We start from the raw sequence: 15,988 nt of genomic DNA on the forward strand, positions 1-15,988 counted from the left end.
TGTGGGGCAGCAGTGGAGCCAGGATTTGACAACAGGCTCAACCACTGTCCTACATCCCTGGGCTACACTGCCTCAAAGGCTCAGAAAACTATTTGTCTCGGAAGCCTATCATTTTAGCCAGTGGCTCAAATAACCTATAAAACATTAAAATATATGTCTATATATAATTATTGCCCAAATTAAAAAGGCTACAATATGAAAGATACAAAAAAAAGTATAAAAATCTGCTAAAATTTCCTATATGGTTACAAGGGAAGGAGTGCGTATAAGGTTTGAAGTCAGAGATAGCTGGGGTGGAATCCCAACTCTACCACTTACTAGCTGTTTCCCTTGGGCAAATTGTTTACCTTTTCGACCCTCATTGTCCTCCTAAGCAGATGAAGTCAATGTCTGGTTGTGAAGAACAAACACAATGATGTAGTTAGGACCTATACTACAGCAATGGCCATACAGATGGCACACTTAAGGATGGTCTACTCTCTCCTGTCTTTTTCATTAATATTTTTGAAGTACTTAGTTGATATTAAGTCAGGAACAAAAAGAGAGTAATACTTGTTTGCCCTACTAGCATTTCTTTTTATCTTGTCCTTTCTCAAATTCCTATCCCTTTTTAGCAGTAGGTGACGACTGCTTAGTTCCAGGAAGAAGGCATTCAAAACAAACACCTGCTAGAGATCTGGTGGCACCTGATTTTCTACAAAAAAAATCTAAACAGGAGGATGGAAAAAAATATACATCATACCATTATACCAAATGTAATTATATATGAGAAGAAATCACCTCAGGAGACTAAAGAAGTGAGATTATGTGGAAAGAAATGTCCTTTTCACTCACTACAGAATCAAAATCTTGTTCATATGCTCAATACAAATGTATTGATTTCCCAAAATCTAGTCCATGTGCTCAACAGACATGTACTAATTTCCCAGTGTAAACTAATTAGGTAGAAAGAAGGAAAAACACACACAGCTAGAGAAACAAACATAGGAGTGATATAAAAGGATTTAAAAGAGTAAGAGAAGGGAAGAAAGTGTCTTTTGGATATTAGGAAACGCCTTTGCTTGCTATTCTACCTTTATTCCTTTTCAACCTTCAAAAAAATATAGCATGAATAAGTTAATGTCATAGTCTAGTTGGAAAAAGAGACTGATAAAACAGAAGTGACAATGAGGTGTCATTTTTAGTGGTAACTCTAACTGGCTCTGTGAAATACTGTACTGAGAAGGATTCTAAGGGCATACACAAGGCTTGGCAGGCAAAGAACATGTCATAAATTAGTGATGTCTACTACAGGATTTGGCTACAGATTTATTATCCTGGTCATGAGGATATAGGACCTGGCGAAGAGGATGGCAGGAAAGAAAGTTCTAAGGGTTAGTTTAAGGGAAGGAGATGACCTAGAAAAAAAAGATGAGTTATAAGGCACAGTATTATCAATGCTATCTGTTTAATAATCTGTCTACAGCTATTTCTTGCTTCCAATTACCTTAAAACCAGCAACTGCTGACCCTTGAGAGTCTATTAAAAGCTTGGTTGATAATAAGTAAGCTGTACGTAGCTTTATGTTCCTATAATTTACCTCTTGAACATGAAGGCTTTTTTTTAGAGATTTTATTTATTTATTTGACAGAGAGAGAGAGCACAAGTAGGCAGAGAGGCAGGCAGAGGGAGAGGGAGAAGCAGGCTCTCCGCTGAACAGGGAGCCCAATGCGGGGCTCGATCCCAGGACCCTGGGATCATGACCTGAGCTGAAGGCAGCTGTTTAACCGACTGAGCCACCCAGGCGCCCCGAACATGAAGACTTTTATATATGATAATAAAGTAATTTAAAAATAAATCTGGCTGACTGAATATATGTAAAACTGCACAGCTGCTTCTGGGGATGAACACCAAAAGAGAGAAGCAGGAGAAAAGGTACAGTGCCAGGATCTAGTCTAATGAAAGGACAACCTGACCTTTTTTTTTTTTTAACATTTTATTTGAGAGAGAGAGAGGGCACGTGTACACATGAGACGAGGGGCAGACGCTTAAGGACTGAGCCACCCACGCACCCAACAACCTGACCTTCTTAATGTCAGTGGAAGAGATTATTCCCACCTCCACAGCCCTAAACCAGATAACTGGTGTCCATTTAATAATAAAAACTTGCAAATTATCACTTTTCTAATAAGAGGCATATGGTACAGGACAGCAACCTAGACTTGCTTAAACAAAAAGTATACATAAATAAACCTAAGTTTTAGTAACATGAGAGCTAAACAAGTTATTGAGGAAAAAAATTTATTCTTGAAATTTATAAAAACATTGAAATATCTTGTTAAATTTGGGTAATTTTAAGTCCCATTTGTTTTATATAAAATTCATCTGAATAAAAATATATCATTTATCAGTTATTTCTTGGCTAACAAAATCTTGAAGAGACAAGGCAGTGAATAATTGTAGGGGGAAAATGATAAACATCTGAAAGTACACAACAGCAAAAGACAGATAAATTATTTAATTTAGAGCAGAATTTTTGGACCAGACAAAACAAGGATTTAAAAGAGGCGCCAGGCTGGCTTAGTCAGTGTAGCATGTGACTCTTGATCTCAGGTTTACATGTAAATTCAAGCCTCACATTGGGTGTAGAGATGATACTTAAAAACAAAATCTTTTTACTGTTTTTTTTTTTTTTTTTTTTTTTTAGATTTTATTTGTCAGAGAGAGAGAGCACAACAAGCAGGGGGAGCGGCAGAGAGAGACGGAGAAGCAGGCTCCCTGCTCAGCAAGGAGCTGGATGTGGGACTTGATCCCAGGACCCTGGGATCATGACCTGAGCCAGAGGCAGATGCTTAACAGACTGAGCCACCCAGGTACTCCTTAAAAACAAAATCTTAGTGAATTATAATAAACCAGTTTTAAAAAAGAGAATACTTAAAGATGTAATGGAAAAATGTCATACAGAAAAATCCAAGTGGAATCCCTGATACAGAGAAATCAGTATCTAAAACAAAGAACCTGATGGATTGGGTACAAGAATCAATAACTGAAGAATGTATTACTGAGCTGAAAGATCCAAGAATTCCAAAACAGGGAATTTTTCAGGATGGAAGGGATGACAACAGAGAAAACATAAAAGAAAATTTAAGGAAAATAGAAGTAGAAATACCAGTATCAATAATCTAAGAATTTCTCAGAATTAAAGAAAAAATTCAGCCTGAAATTGCTCAGAGTGCCAAACAGGTATTTAAGAAAATTCTCACAGGCTAGACAAATTATAGTAAATATTAAGATTGCCAGAAACAAAAATGTGAAAGTTTCTTTTTTTTTTTAAAGATTTTATTTATTTGACAGAGAGAGACACAGCGAGAGAGGGAACACAAGCAGGGGGAGTGGCAGAGGGAGAAGCAGGCTTCCCGCGGAGCAGGGGAGCCCGATGCGGGGCTCTATCCCAGGACCCTGGGATCATGACCTGAGCCGAAGGCAGACGCTTAACGACTGAGCCACCCAGGCATCCCTAAAACCGAGACCCTCTTTGAGGAACTCCAGCAAGGACAAAAATAAATCCAAGAGAATTCTATGAATATCTCAAATATGATAAAGAATAGTTAATGTAATGTTTTGTTTTAAAGCAAGCAATGGAGAAAAAAAAAGCAAAGTATATCCCCAAACAATCCAAAATCAAGACTTTGGGGAATACGAATATAAACAGAATTGGAGGAAGAGTTAGGGATTTAAGTGAAAAATGCGCTGTGTGCAGGCACTGGTTACTTGCCTTGTTCAGAATGGTATTAATATTGATAAACTTAAGACATGGAAGAAAAATATGACTATTAATGAGTCAGATATAACCACCATAAAATTATAGATTCTAGGATACACCTTAAGTAGTTATAGTTATTCATTATAAATGTCCAGCTTTGACTATTTGTCCGTGTGTTAAACTCAAGGAGTACAAACACAAAGAATTAATTAAGGGCAGATATCAACAAAATAGAGAACAAAAACCAGTATCAACAGATCCCAAAACTGACTCTTAGGTAACTCATTTAATCCTTTCAACAACCTTCTGAAATAGGGACTATCAATTCACCCATTTTCCATTTGAGGAAACAGAGGCAGAGAGTAGTTATGTAACCTAACAACAGTCACACAGCTGGGTAAGTGACAGAACTGTTATGTGTGGCAGAATGACTCTGGAGCCTGAACTCATAACCACTGTTTTGTGGAAAGAGTACCCACAGAAGACTGACGAACAGAGATAAGCAAAAAACCAAAATACTAAATGAAAAAGCAGACAGACACACATAGTTTTAAAAATTAAAATAAAAAACCCCAAAAAACCAAGTATGTTTGAGGATATGAATTAAATTCTTGAGTAACATAAAAGAACAAAAAACCCAACCCAATTAAAAAAATGGACAAAAGATCTGACATTTCTCCAAAGAAGAGCTACAAATGGCTAAAAAGTATGTGAAAAGATGTTCAACATCATTAATTATTAAGGAAATGCAAATGAAAACCACAACAATACCACTTCATACCTGCTAGGATGGCTATAATTAAAAAGATAGGTAAGACCAAAATTGACAAGGATTTGGAGAAACTGGAACCTTTATACACTGTTGGTGGGAAGTAAAATGGAGCAATTAATTTGGAAAACAGTTGGCAGTTCCTTAAAAAGTTTAAACAGAGTGTTAACATTTGACCAAGCAATTCCACTCCTATGTACATATACAAGAAAAACGAAAACCTATGTCCACACAAAACATGTACATGAATATTCACAGTGGCATAATTCATAATAGCCAGAAGGTAGACACCATTCAAATGTCCATTAAGTGATGAATGGGTAAACAAAATGTGGTATATCCACATAATGGAACATTATTCAGTCATAAAAAAAACCCCGAAGTACTGATGCATGGTATAAAGTAGATGAATCTTGAAAAACTTATACCATGTGAACGGCAGTCACTAAAAATCACTTATTGTATGATTCCATTTATATGAAAAGTCTAGAAAAGGAAAATCAGTAAAGTCTAGGACCCTGGGATCATGACCTGAGCCAAAGGCAGATGCCTAAACACTGAGACACCCAGGTGCCCCTGATTACATCTTAATAAAGCTGTTTACTGTGGTGCCTAGCTGGTTCAGTTGGTAGAACATGGAACTCCTGATATCAGGGTTGTAAATTCAAGCCCCACACTGGGGACACAGATTACTTAAAAATAAAATCCTTTAAAAAAAAAAAAAAAGCTTCTTACCTTCCTCACCCCCCCCCACCCACCGCAAACAAGTCTATGGAAAGCTAAGGTAATTTTGCAAAGAAAGACCTAAAGTATGTATGTATTTGCAGAGTAGCTGGGAGTTTTCTCTCCCAGATATTAAGAGAGACTACACAAAGCCAAAGTAATAAAGACAGACTAGTGCTGACAAAGAAACAAACAGACCTAGTTGTGACAGAATACAGTGCTTATAAACAGACCTATGTATAAATGATAATCTATGACAAAGCTGGTTTCTCAAAGCAGTAAAAAAGGATGAATTCTTTAGCACAATGTGCTGGAAAAATTCACATATTTACACGGGCAAAAGTAGTTAGAGCCCTACATTTCAGTATGTATGCAGAACACAAACTCCAGATGAATTAACAGATCTAAAAGGCAAAACTAATATAACTTAAAAAATCTGAAAGAGAAAATATTGGTAGATTTAGCTTCACTCAAAGATTTCTATTGAGTGAGAAATGCTTTGGGAATAATGATTTTCATCCAAAATTATCAGAGTTGATATCTTAAATATGAGGAACTTCTACAAAAACAAGAAAAAAAAGGTAACTCAGAAGAACATATGGGCACAAGATATTAATAGGCAATTTACAGGATAAAAGGGCTATCAAGTATATTAAGAAAGGCTACTCTCACCAACTATCAGAAAAATGCAAGAAATACCACTTTAAAGCTATAAGAAAAATAAAAATTAGAAAACTAGTAATATGAAGTACTGGTAAGAACAGGGGAAAATACGAACCGTTCTGTGAACTGCTTGATAAGCTATTCTGTTTACTTATGACCCAGAATTCCACTTGCATAAGTACTCGAAAGAAATACTTGCAGAGATCCTTAAGGAAATGTTTACAAGGGTGGCTTGATCACTGCAGCATTATTTGTACCAGGGTATAGGAAGCAACATAGATTCCATCACCAGGAAATGAGTAAGTAAATGTTTTGGACGCAGATAATGGAATATTATGCAGAGTATGATGGCTAGAGCTTAAAAATACAGTACTGGGTGAGAAAAAGAAAGAAACTGAGATCTATACTACCATTAATGTAAATTAAAACCACACATAAATGTTATATATTTAAAGACATGTATCTGAATGGATGTTTGCAGAGGGGGGAATAGGAAAAGAGGTTGAAGTTAAGAAAAAAAAAAGTATATAAAACAAGAGTAGGGCTTATGTTCATAGATTGATCAGGACAATGTGTCACAAACTAGACTATGAGTGACACAGGGCAAAAATCACATTTGGTTGTGTGCCTGGTGGTTCAGGTAAGTGTCCGACTCTTCATTGTTGGCTCAGGTCATGATCTCAGGGTTGTGCGAAACCAAGAGAAACCAAGAGTTGGACACTGGGTCTTTGCTCAGCAGGGAGTCACTTGAGATCCTCTCTGTCCCTTTCCCTCTGCCCGCCCCCGCTCGTCCTCTCTCCCTCCCTCTCTCTAAAATAAATAAACTTTTAAAAAAAGATTTTAATTTATTTGACACACAGAGAGAGAAAGCACAAGCAGGTGGAGCAGCAGAGGGAGAGGGAGAAGTAGGTTCCCCGCTGAGCAGTGAGCCCAATGCAGAGCCTGATCCCAGGACCCCAGGATCACGACCCGAGCCGAAGGCAAATGCCCAACCAACTGAGCCACCCAGGTGCCCCTAAAATAAACAAATCTTTAAAATAAAATAAAAAAAAAATCAGGTCTGGTTGCTTACCACTGGGTAAGCCAAGCAGAAAACCTGACACATTATAGGGTTTCCAATATTTTCTGGGTGAATGAGTTAGTAAATTAGTGGTTTTTTTTTTATTTTAAGATTTTATTATTCATGAGAGAGAGAGAGAGAGGCAGAGGGAGAAGCAGTCTCCCAAGTAGCAGGGAGCCCCATGCAGGACTCGATCCCAGGACGCTGGGATCATGACCTGAGCCGAAGGCAGACGCTTAACCACCTGAGCCACCCAGGCGCCCGAGTTAGTAAATTAGTAAGATTAAGTCAATTCTCTGCACCTGAAAGACTCCCACAAAAAAAGAAAAAAGGTTTACTAAATCCTATTTTTAAAAAGAAAATGTTTTGTGATAATTATTTAGGTTTTTTATATGGGAGCAAAGTAGAAGCAGTATAATAAAAACCTATGAACTTAATTTGGGGCTGGGGGTACAGGTGGGAAAAACATAGCTAGTTACCCAAATCATTCAGTGTGTTATGAAGCATTGAAGAGGACAGTCTTCTAGGGAGGAGGAAATCTTGCCTCTCTCAAAATCAAGTCACAAAATAAAAAGTCAGCTGAATGTTAAACAGATGGTCCATTGTGAAAATTAAGGTTTTCCTTTTGGCAGGAGACTTTTAAAGTTACTTCACTTATAGCAGGAGGAATTTCCTAAAATTGTAATGAATTAATAATTTAAGAACCTGCTTCTCCTGATAACTTTTTCCTGTTCAATGACAAAGAAAAAAAGATGAACATCTGAGTCCCCTCTCAGCAAAACAGGAAGACTAAGGTTAAAAAAATGTCTCCAAACAGAATGACCTACTCTATCTCCTTCCTCTTTTGACAGAAGAAATTATTGAAATGACTCCTGTCAATTCCTGATGTAATAACAGTTTAGTGCAAAAAATTTCCCTTTGATCTCCTTTGTAATAGTTTCTTGGTAATGCAAATCGATGCACATTACCACCACCTAAAAGGGACAACTGATTCTTTTAGGGTTCAAGATGTTACTAGTACTTAAGTCTTTTTAGAGAAAACATTTTTAAAATGCTTAAATCTCTTCATTTTGAGTGATATTTTGACAACTATACATTTAATAGGATCTATACTGATTTAAAGTCTTACTCAATGTAGAGCGTAGGTATGTAATAAACCACTTAAATTTTGATATATACTAGGCTTCAGGTTAAGAACTACATTCTAAAGTTGAAAATGAATTACCTTGAATTTGGCTACATTCATGGATAAATCTGGGAAAGTACTATTACATATTATTTTATGGAAGTCAGGATTTATCATGTCGTTTGGAAAACCTCCAACTGCTTTCAATTAGTTAAAGGCACATCTATTTAGCAATCAGATTTCTGGAAGTCTCAATGATTCAGAGTAACAGCAACATCTCCTAGAGATCACCCCTTATTCATTCACCTTTCAAGGAGTTTGGCAGCATACTCCTTTTTCAGTTAAGACAGCATCCAAAGTACTCACAATAATCAAAATAAGTATAATTTAGAAACTAGGTGTTTAGTATATTTTCTAAACACATTTTCTACCTTACTCAGCAGCAAAGGTACTTCACTGTCTGTGATCACAGGACTCGATGGGGTGACACTGCTAGGAAAACTCAACTCTGAAGACACCCCACAAGGGCTGTGCTAACATGGGAAGAGACACTTAAAACCTTAAGAAAAAAAAATTTTTTGAAGATTTATTTTAGAGAGAGAGAGAGCACACGCATGCATGGGGGTGAAGGGCAGAGGGAGAGAGAAACTCAAGCCGATTCTGCAGTGAGTACGGAGCCCGAAGAGGGACTTGAGATCACGACCTGAGCTGAAACCAAGAGTTAATGCTTAACCAACCGCACCCCCCAGGCGCCCCAAGGAAAAATTTCTTTGAAGTACTCTACTTTTTATATTTTAAACTGAAAAGAGAAATTTTGGCAGAACTATTTTCTTTAAAAAGGAATCATGTCAGTTACTTTTTTAGGTAAGAGTTACACTAGTAAGATTCTTGGGGCGCCTGGGTGGCTCCGTTAAGCATCTGCCTTCTGCTGGGGTGGTGATCTCAGGGTCCTGGGATCCAGCCCCACGTGGGCTCCCTGCTCAGCAGGGAGTCTGCTTCTCCCTCTACCCCTCCCCCTGCTCCTGCTCTCTCTAATAAATAAAATCTTAAAAAAAAAAATACTAGTAAGATTCTAGAAATAGAGAGTAACTGGGCCAATAAGTCACCCGAAAACACCCTAGGAAACGTGGTTTTATTGGTAAATTGAACAGATGCCTTAATAACTATGAGTTTAGAAAAGTTTAGAGGAGTTTCCCAACTAGGAAAAATTTATTGGCACTGTCAAAATAAGATTCCTTTCCCAATGATGGGAAGAGTTGGGGACAGACAGAGAAAAATAGTTGAGGTGAAGATGACAAGCATCTACCAGAGTTACCAAAGTCTCAATCCTAGCATTGGAACCCTTAATCTTAGGAAACAAACTGAGGGTTGCTGGAGGGGAGGGGGGTCCACACTGGGCATTGGGGAAGGTATGTGTTGTAAGGAGTACTGGGTATTATATATGAACTGATGAATCATAGACCTGTACCCCCGAAACAAATAATACACTATATGTTAATTGAATTTAAATAAAAAAAAATAAAAAGGAAAAGTCTTGTTAAAAAAAAGTCTCAATTCTAGCATTTGGTTATGAACCTAATTTCTTAATTAAAAAAAAAAAAAAAGTTCAGCAGTAAGGATCAGAAGATCAGAAGTGAAGTTGAAGTGCCTATAAGCTGTGTCAAACAAACTAATTTGGACCAGAAGTCCTAACACAGGTCAATGTAACTATTTCTATATTTAAGTTTTCCCTCAGTTTCTTTTCTTTTTTTTTTAAAGATTTTATTTGACAGAGAGAGACAGCGAGAGAGGGAACACAAGCAGGGGGAGTGGGAGAGTGAGAAGTAGGCTTCCTGCAGAGCAGGGAGCCTGATGTGGGGCTCGATCCCAGGACCCTGGGATCTTGACCCGAGGTGAAGGCAGACGCTTAACGACTGAGCCACCCAGGTGCCCCTCCCTCAGTTTCTTAATACCACACTAATACAGGAGCCATTAACTATGTATAGCTACTTAAATTTTAATTAAAAATAAATATTCAGTTCCTCAGCCACAGTAGCACATATAAGTAGTGCCTACCAAATTGCAAAGTGTAGAATGAACATTTCCATCACTGCTGAAAGCTCTATTGGGCAGTGTTGAACTACTAGAACCTCTCAAACCCAGGCAATCCAGAACAAGAGTTTTTATACTTCCTATGCTTACTAGCTTTAAATGTTGGAGCTCTTCCTTCCTGGTATGTACAGGCAATTTGTATAGATCTTCTTACTGAACACTGCAGATGACACAGAACTAAATGAGATTACCTACACAATATGGTTTTAGAAGAATGTTTTTTGATAAAAACATTACAACATCTAACCCAATCATTTTTTTTTTTTTAGGAGGGAGAGAACACTTGTGCAAGTGCGGGTGGAGGGGGAAAGGGAGAGAGAATCTTTAGAGGTTCCATGCCCAGTGTGGAACCCGATGTGGGGCTCGATCTCAAAACTCTGAGATCATGATGTGAGCTGAAATCAAGAGTCGGACACTTACTGAAGCACCCAGGCACCACTTTTTATTTAAATTTCAGTTAATATACAGTGTAATAATAGTTTGAGGTGTACAATACAGTGATATAACACTTCCATGTAACACCTGGTGCTCATCACAACACGCACTCTCCTTAAATCCCCATCACCTATTTCACCCATCACCAAACCCCCCCATAATCATCAGTTTGTTCCCTGTAGTTAAGAGTCTGTTTCTTGGTTTGTCCCTCTCTTATTTTTCCCTTTCCGTGTTTGTTTTGCTTCTTAAGTTCCACATGAGTAAAATCAAATGGTTTTTGTCTTTCTCTGACTTATTTCACTTAGCAATATACTCTCTAGCTCCATCCATGTCATTGCAAATGGCAAGATTTCATTTTTTCTCATGGCTGAGTAATATTCCATTGTACATATACACATCTTCTTTATCCATTCATCAGTTGAAGGACACTTGGGCTGTTTCCTTAATTTGGCTACTGTAGATAAGGCTGCTATAGACATTGGGGTGCACATATCCCTCTGAATTAGTGTTTTGGTATTCTTTGCATTTAACCAAAGTCTAATGTAAAAGCCATTTTATTAAAATGAGCAAAGCAAATCAATTAGGACAATTACACATTTTAATGCATGCTTTTTTTTTTTGTTTTTTAAGATTTTATTTATTTGCGAGAGAGAGAATGAGAGACAGAGAGCATGAGAGGGAGGAGGGTCAGAGGGAGAAGCAGACTCCCTGCTGAGCAGGGAGCCCGATGTGGGACTCGATCCGGAACTCCAGGATCATGACCTGAGCCGAAGGCAGTCGCTTAACCAACTGAGCCACCCAGGTGCCCCTAATGCCTGCTTTTTAAAAAAATATTTTATTTATTTATTTGACAGAGAGAGAGAGAGAGAGAGAGAGAGAGAGACAGTGAGAGAGGGAACACAAGCAGGGGGAGTGGGAGAGGGAGAAGCAGGCTTCCCGCAGAGCAGAGAGCCTGATGTGGGGCTTGATCCCAGGACCCTGGGATCATGACCTGAGCCCAAGGCAGATGCTTAACGACTGAGCCACCCAGGTGCCCCTTAATGCAGGCTTTTGACGTGTCAAATGGATTCACATTCTTGAAGGGTTTTCCATGTGCTGGAGCTACAAGCAAACCATAAGAAACTATAAAGACGGGGGTGCCTGGGTGGCTCAGTCGGTTAAGGGTCTGCCTTCAGCTCAGGTCATGATCCCGGAGTCCTGGGATCGGGCCCCACACTGGGCTCCCAGATCAGTGGGGAGCCTGCTTCTCCCTCTCCCCCTGCTTGTGCACTCTCTCTTGCTATATCTCTCTCAAATAAAATCTTTATTAAAAAAAAAACTATAAAGACATTCCTATTAACCAAGTAATTTCTGAATGTAACACATAGAGTATTCTAAACACTTACAATCCTGGTGATCCACTTAAACAAAGCCCTAACAAGCAATCAAGCCTTCCTAATGATTAAGTAGGACAGGTTGTTGATTTTTACATATGTCAATATTACAGAATCCTAAAAAGCTTTTGTTGACTGGGAAGTAAATTATGGCTTAGCTTTCAAAGTCACACCTGCCTACACTGCTCAGCATAAACTAAAACATGAACAGGCACAAGTTTTCCTCCCTTAATCATAGTTTTTTGGCACCTCTCCTGAAAGACTTTCCAAAACATACTTATCCTCAAAGATCACAGAAAAGCTGCCATAGTACATTGGTAGAGACACTGCACAAATAACACATTATTCTTCCCTCCATTTGTAAGAAGTAAAATCTTTTCCTGGGAAACTTCTCAGATGAACACCTACTCAATGTATTCCACAACATATAATACCCATCTATAGCACAGTATTACCTAAATGAAGTAGTCATAAGTTTCAGAAAGTTTAAGGATTATTGCTGACTATAATGATGAACACAACCTTTTTCAAAAAGAGAACTCACATTACTGGTATTTCAATTTAAATTTTTAAGAGTTAAAAAAAATTTGAACCACACAGGAGGTTAAAAAATAAAAAAAAATAAGTCTCACTGCCAGGGTAAAATAAGGACTAATTAAAAGTCAGTTGAAGAATTCAGTTCCCTAGATATCCTCCCCAACTAAGAAAACTAGAGGTTTACATTGGAAGAACATTTTCTGAGGATTTAGACTAATCTGAAGGAAAGCCCAAAGATACAGGAGGTTCCAATGAGGAAATTGTGGCAATGGGAAGCATGAGTGTAACTGCAGTGAGGGAGAGCTATATCCTCTTCGGTAAGTGGATGTCAACATGGAAGAAATAGTGATATAATACTGTTATCTAAAGATACAGAGGTACGGGGCACCTGGGTGGCTCGGCTGGTTAAGTGGCTGCTTTCGTGATTTTATATCACTTAATTTCAAGTGTGAAGGTATTTATACTCTGATAATTGCTCAAAAATAAGGTACATTTCAGATTGCTTATTTGGACTTCTGACGTGACTTATTTTTCTAGGGTCTCTTAATTTTCAGAAAATCCACAAGCTTTTTAAGTCATGTATAACACATTCTTTTTATTCTTAGAATTTGTGCAACAGAATCCATGTTGTTTTTGAAGACATTCTTAGACAAGAGAGCAGCAAAGCTGTGAATATACAGATACCAGTTCAGATTTTACTTATTTTTTGCCATCCGATGGCCAAAACCACTTCCTTCCTCTTTCCTCAGCTACATACTCTCATTCTGAACAACTATCTCACCTTTATTTTCTTCATCCAGTCTTAGATTTTTTTTAAATTTAATTTTTGTTTTTTTTTGTATATGAAATGGGAAGCTCTTTCATCCTTTTTTTTTTCCTTCTTCCACTGGACTCTTTATACTCTCTACATTCACATCATAGCAAAACACTTCATTCTTCATTCTCACACATTTATTTATTGAGAGAACGAGTACACACAGGCACACAGCTGTGGGTGCGTGTGTTTGGGGGTTAGAGCGAGAATCGCAAGCAGGCTCCATGCTGGGTGCGGAGCCCCACATGGGGCTCAATCCCACCACCTTAGATCATGATCTGAACTAAAATCAAGTCTGACATTTAACCGACTAAGCCACCCAGGCACCCCAACTCAAACACTAATTTTAACTCCACTATTAAGAGCATGAACTCTGGACCCAAAATGTTGAATATGAATCCTAGCTTTACTATATTTGTCATCTTGGGAAATTTAAACTTCTCTGTTTCTTCTGTAAACTGGGCCAGGGGGATGATAATGGCATCTATTTTACAGGGATGTTATGAAGATCAAATAAGGTTAATATTTGTGAAGGTTTTACAAGACCTAGCTATATGTAATTATATTTTTATAAATAAACAGTAGCTTGGCTTTCATAACTTACCAAAATTTCAAGCCTGCAAATTTAGATTCTTCAATGTGAAAAGTTAGTGACAATAGCATTTGATTTGTTTTGTTTTACAAACTTAAGCTGAGCTATCATGGGCTTCTGAGTTACTTCTGTGTGGCAGCCATTGCTAGAAGTAGGCATACTTGAATATTAAGTATATGCAATGAACGATGATCTGTGATAAGGTTCAAAACAGTAAGGACAGATACATCCTTGGGGTTAATAAATAGTTGGTAATTTACAAAGTAGTTCAGTTGGTTAATTATACAATAAGGAAGAAACATTTTTAAGCCCAGGAAGCCTAGCTTCTTAAAACAGGAGTTCCTGGGCCCTTCATATACATTTCCATACTTTTAAATAATATATAGAGTGGAAACTGAATTTTTTAGTGATGATTCAGAGTACTACAAATATAAAATGTCCAATATTTTTTAAGTTTAGAGAATTGCAGGTAATGTTTACATTTCAATTTTTTGAAAAATTGAAATATATAGTTTTATTTTAGGAACTTGAAGTATTTTTGCTATAAGCCAATATTGATCTGTAAGGTAGAAAAGTACTACATTACCTTTCTTTGCATTCTGGGCAATCTGAGGAATGTATCAAGTCCTTCAGCCTCTATGGTACCATCTTATCAATATTCTAATGCCTAACGAATTGCTTATTATTTCTTATTCTACCCTAAGTGGCAATGTATCAGGTTAACATACTGTGATACATTGATCTCAGATTTGACATTGGACAAACCCTTATCTGGATGGTTCTGAGCTAGGTCCTATTTAATCAATTCCACGCAAAATCAGTGTTTTATCAGCTTGGGGTCAAACCTGAAAACTATCCAAAATACCACCACTATTAAGAATATCTATGGTCCTATGGCCCCTCAAACTATATGTAAAGTTTTTAATTTTTTTTTTTTAAGATTTTATTTATTTGTGAGAGAGAGAATGAGAGACAGCATGAGAGGGGGGAGGGTCAGAGGCAGAAGCAGACTCCCTGCTGAGCAGGGAGCCAGATGCGGGACTCCATCCCGGGACTCCAGGATCATGACCTGAGCCGAAGGCAGTCACTTAACCAACTGAGCTACCCAGGCGCAAAGTTTTTAGAAGGATCCAAAATATTTACTAACAAAGTGACCTAAAAACAATCTCAAAAATCTGGAAGTTCTCAGGTTAAGATTTCTGTAACATACTTATTTATGCTTCTTAAGTCTTACCATGTACCCAATCTAAAACAACTACAGCATTTGAACTTTTGTAGAGGTATTTGCAAAGCCCTAAGAACTCATCTCTTTCACACCTATCTGATTTGTGGTAAAGATGGGTTATATCCAATGTCGCACTGAGTTTTTTCTGCCACAGAAGAAATCAACCTGGATGTTAACCTACCTACACTTTGATTCTGTCCCAAAATTCACTTCTATATGATTAATATTCTCAGATCTAGGCTACTTTGTACTTTAGAATACACTGCACACAAACCAGATTACAATTCTAGTAGCAGACTTCTTATTCTTGGCTTGGGGATATGCCTTTACCTGTGCATTAAGGAATATCCCTGGTTCTAGCACTTACCCAGTGGAGGTTCCAGAGAACTTGGTCAAGACATTATACTTCTAAAAAATAGATTTACAGGGGTGCCTTGGTGGTTCAGTCTGTTAAGCGTCTGCCTTTGGCTCAGGTCCTGCGTGGGGCTCCCTGCTCAGCAGGGGGATCTGCTTCTCTGGCCCTGATCATGTTCTCTCTCTTGCTCACTCTCTGATATAAATAAATAAAATCTTAAAAAAAATTAGATTTACAGATACTGGGGAGAGGAGAGGGTTAGAATTTTAGACTGTTAATCTAATGAGATGCGAGATAAGGCTACCAGCTTTTCATAGAAGATCTGTAAAAAGATACTAAAATTATCATACTAATAACTGAAGAAACAGGAATATATGTTTCTCTTCCTAAAAGACATATACAAACCCCTTCCTCAGGACAAGAGACTATCACTCTCCCCCCACCTTTTAAAAGGCAAATATCCTTCTTCTCAGAAAAAACACC

General features: G+C 37.8%; 1 protein-coding gene and 2 pseudogenes across 5 annotated transcripts in view; 1 reads left to right on the forward strand and 2 right to left on the reverse strand.

Moving 5' to 3' along the window:
• Positions 1–15,988, reverse strand: part of ABHD17B (abhydrolase domain containing 17B, depalmitoylase) — a 50,036-nt gene that overhangs the window by 13,242 nt on the left and 20,806 nt on the right. The gene's annotated exons all lie outside the window — the stretch shown is intronic.
• Positions 19–15,988, reverse strand: part of LOC135362718 (proteasome subunit alpha type-1-like) — a 20,606-nt pseudogene continuing 4,636 nt past the window's right edge.
• Positions 12,788–15,988, forward strand: part of LOC135362739 (small ribosomal subunit protein uS5-like) — a 6,634-nt pseudogene continuing 3,433 nt past the window's right edge.

Source organism: Mirounga angustirostris, unplaced genomic scaffold (assembly GCF_029215605.1).
Source record: "Mirounga angustirostris isolate CCGP_5_RB_7025 unplaced genomic scaffold, mMirAng1.0.hap1 SCAF_15, whole genome shotgun sequence".
Classification (NCBI taxonomy): domain Eukaryota; kingdom Metazoa; phylum Chordata; class Mammalia; order Carnivora; family Phocidae; genus Mirounga; species Mirounga angustirostris.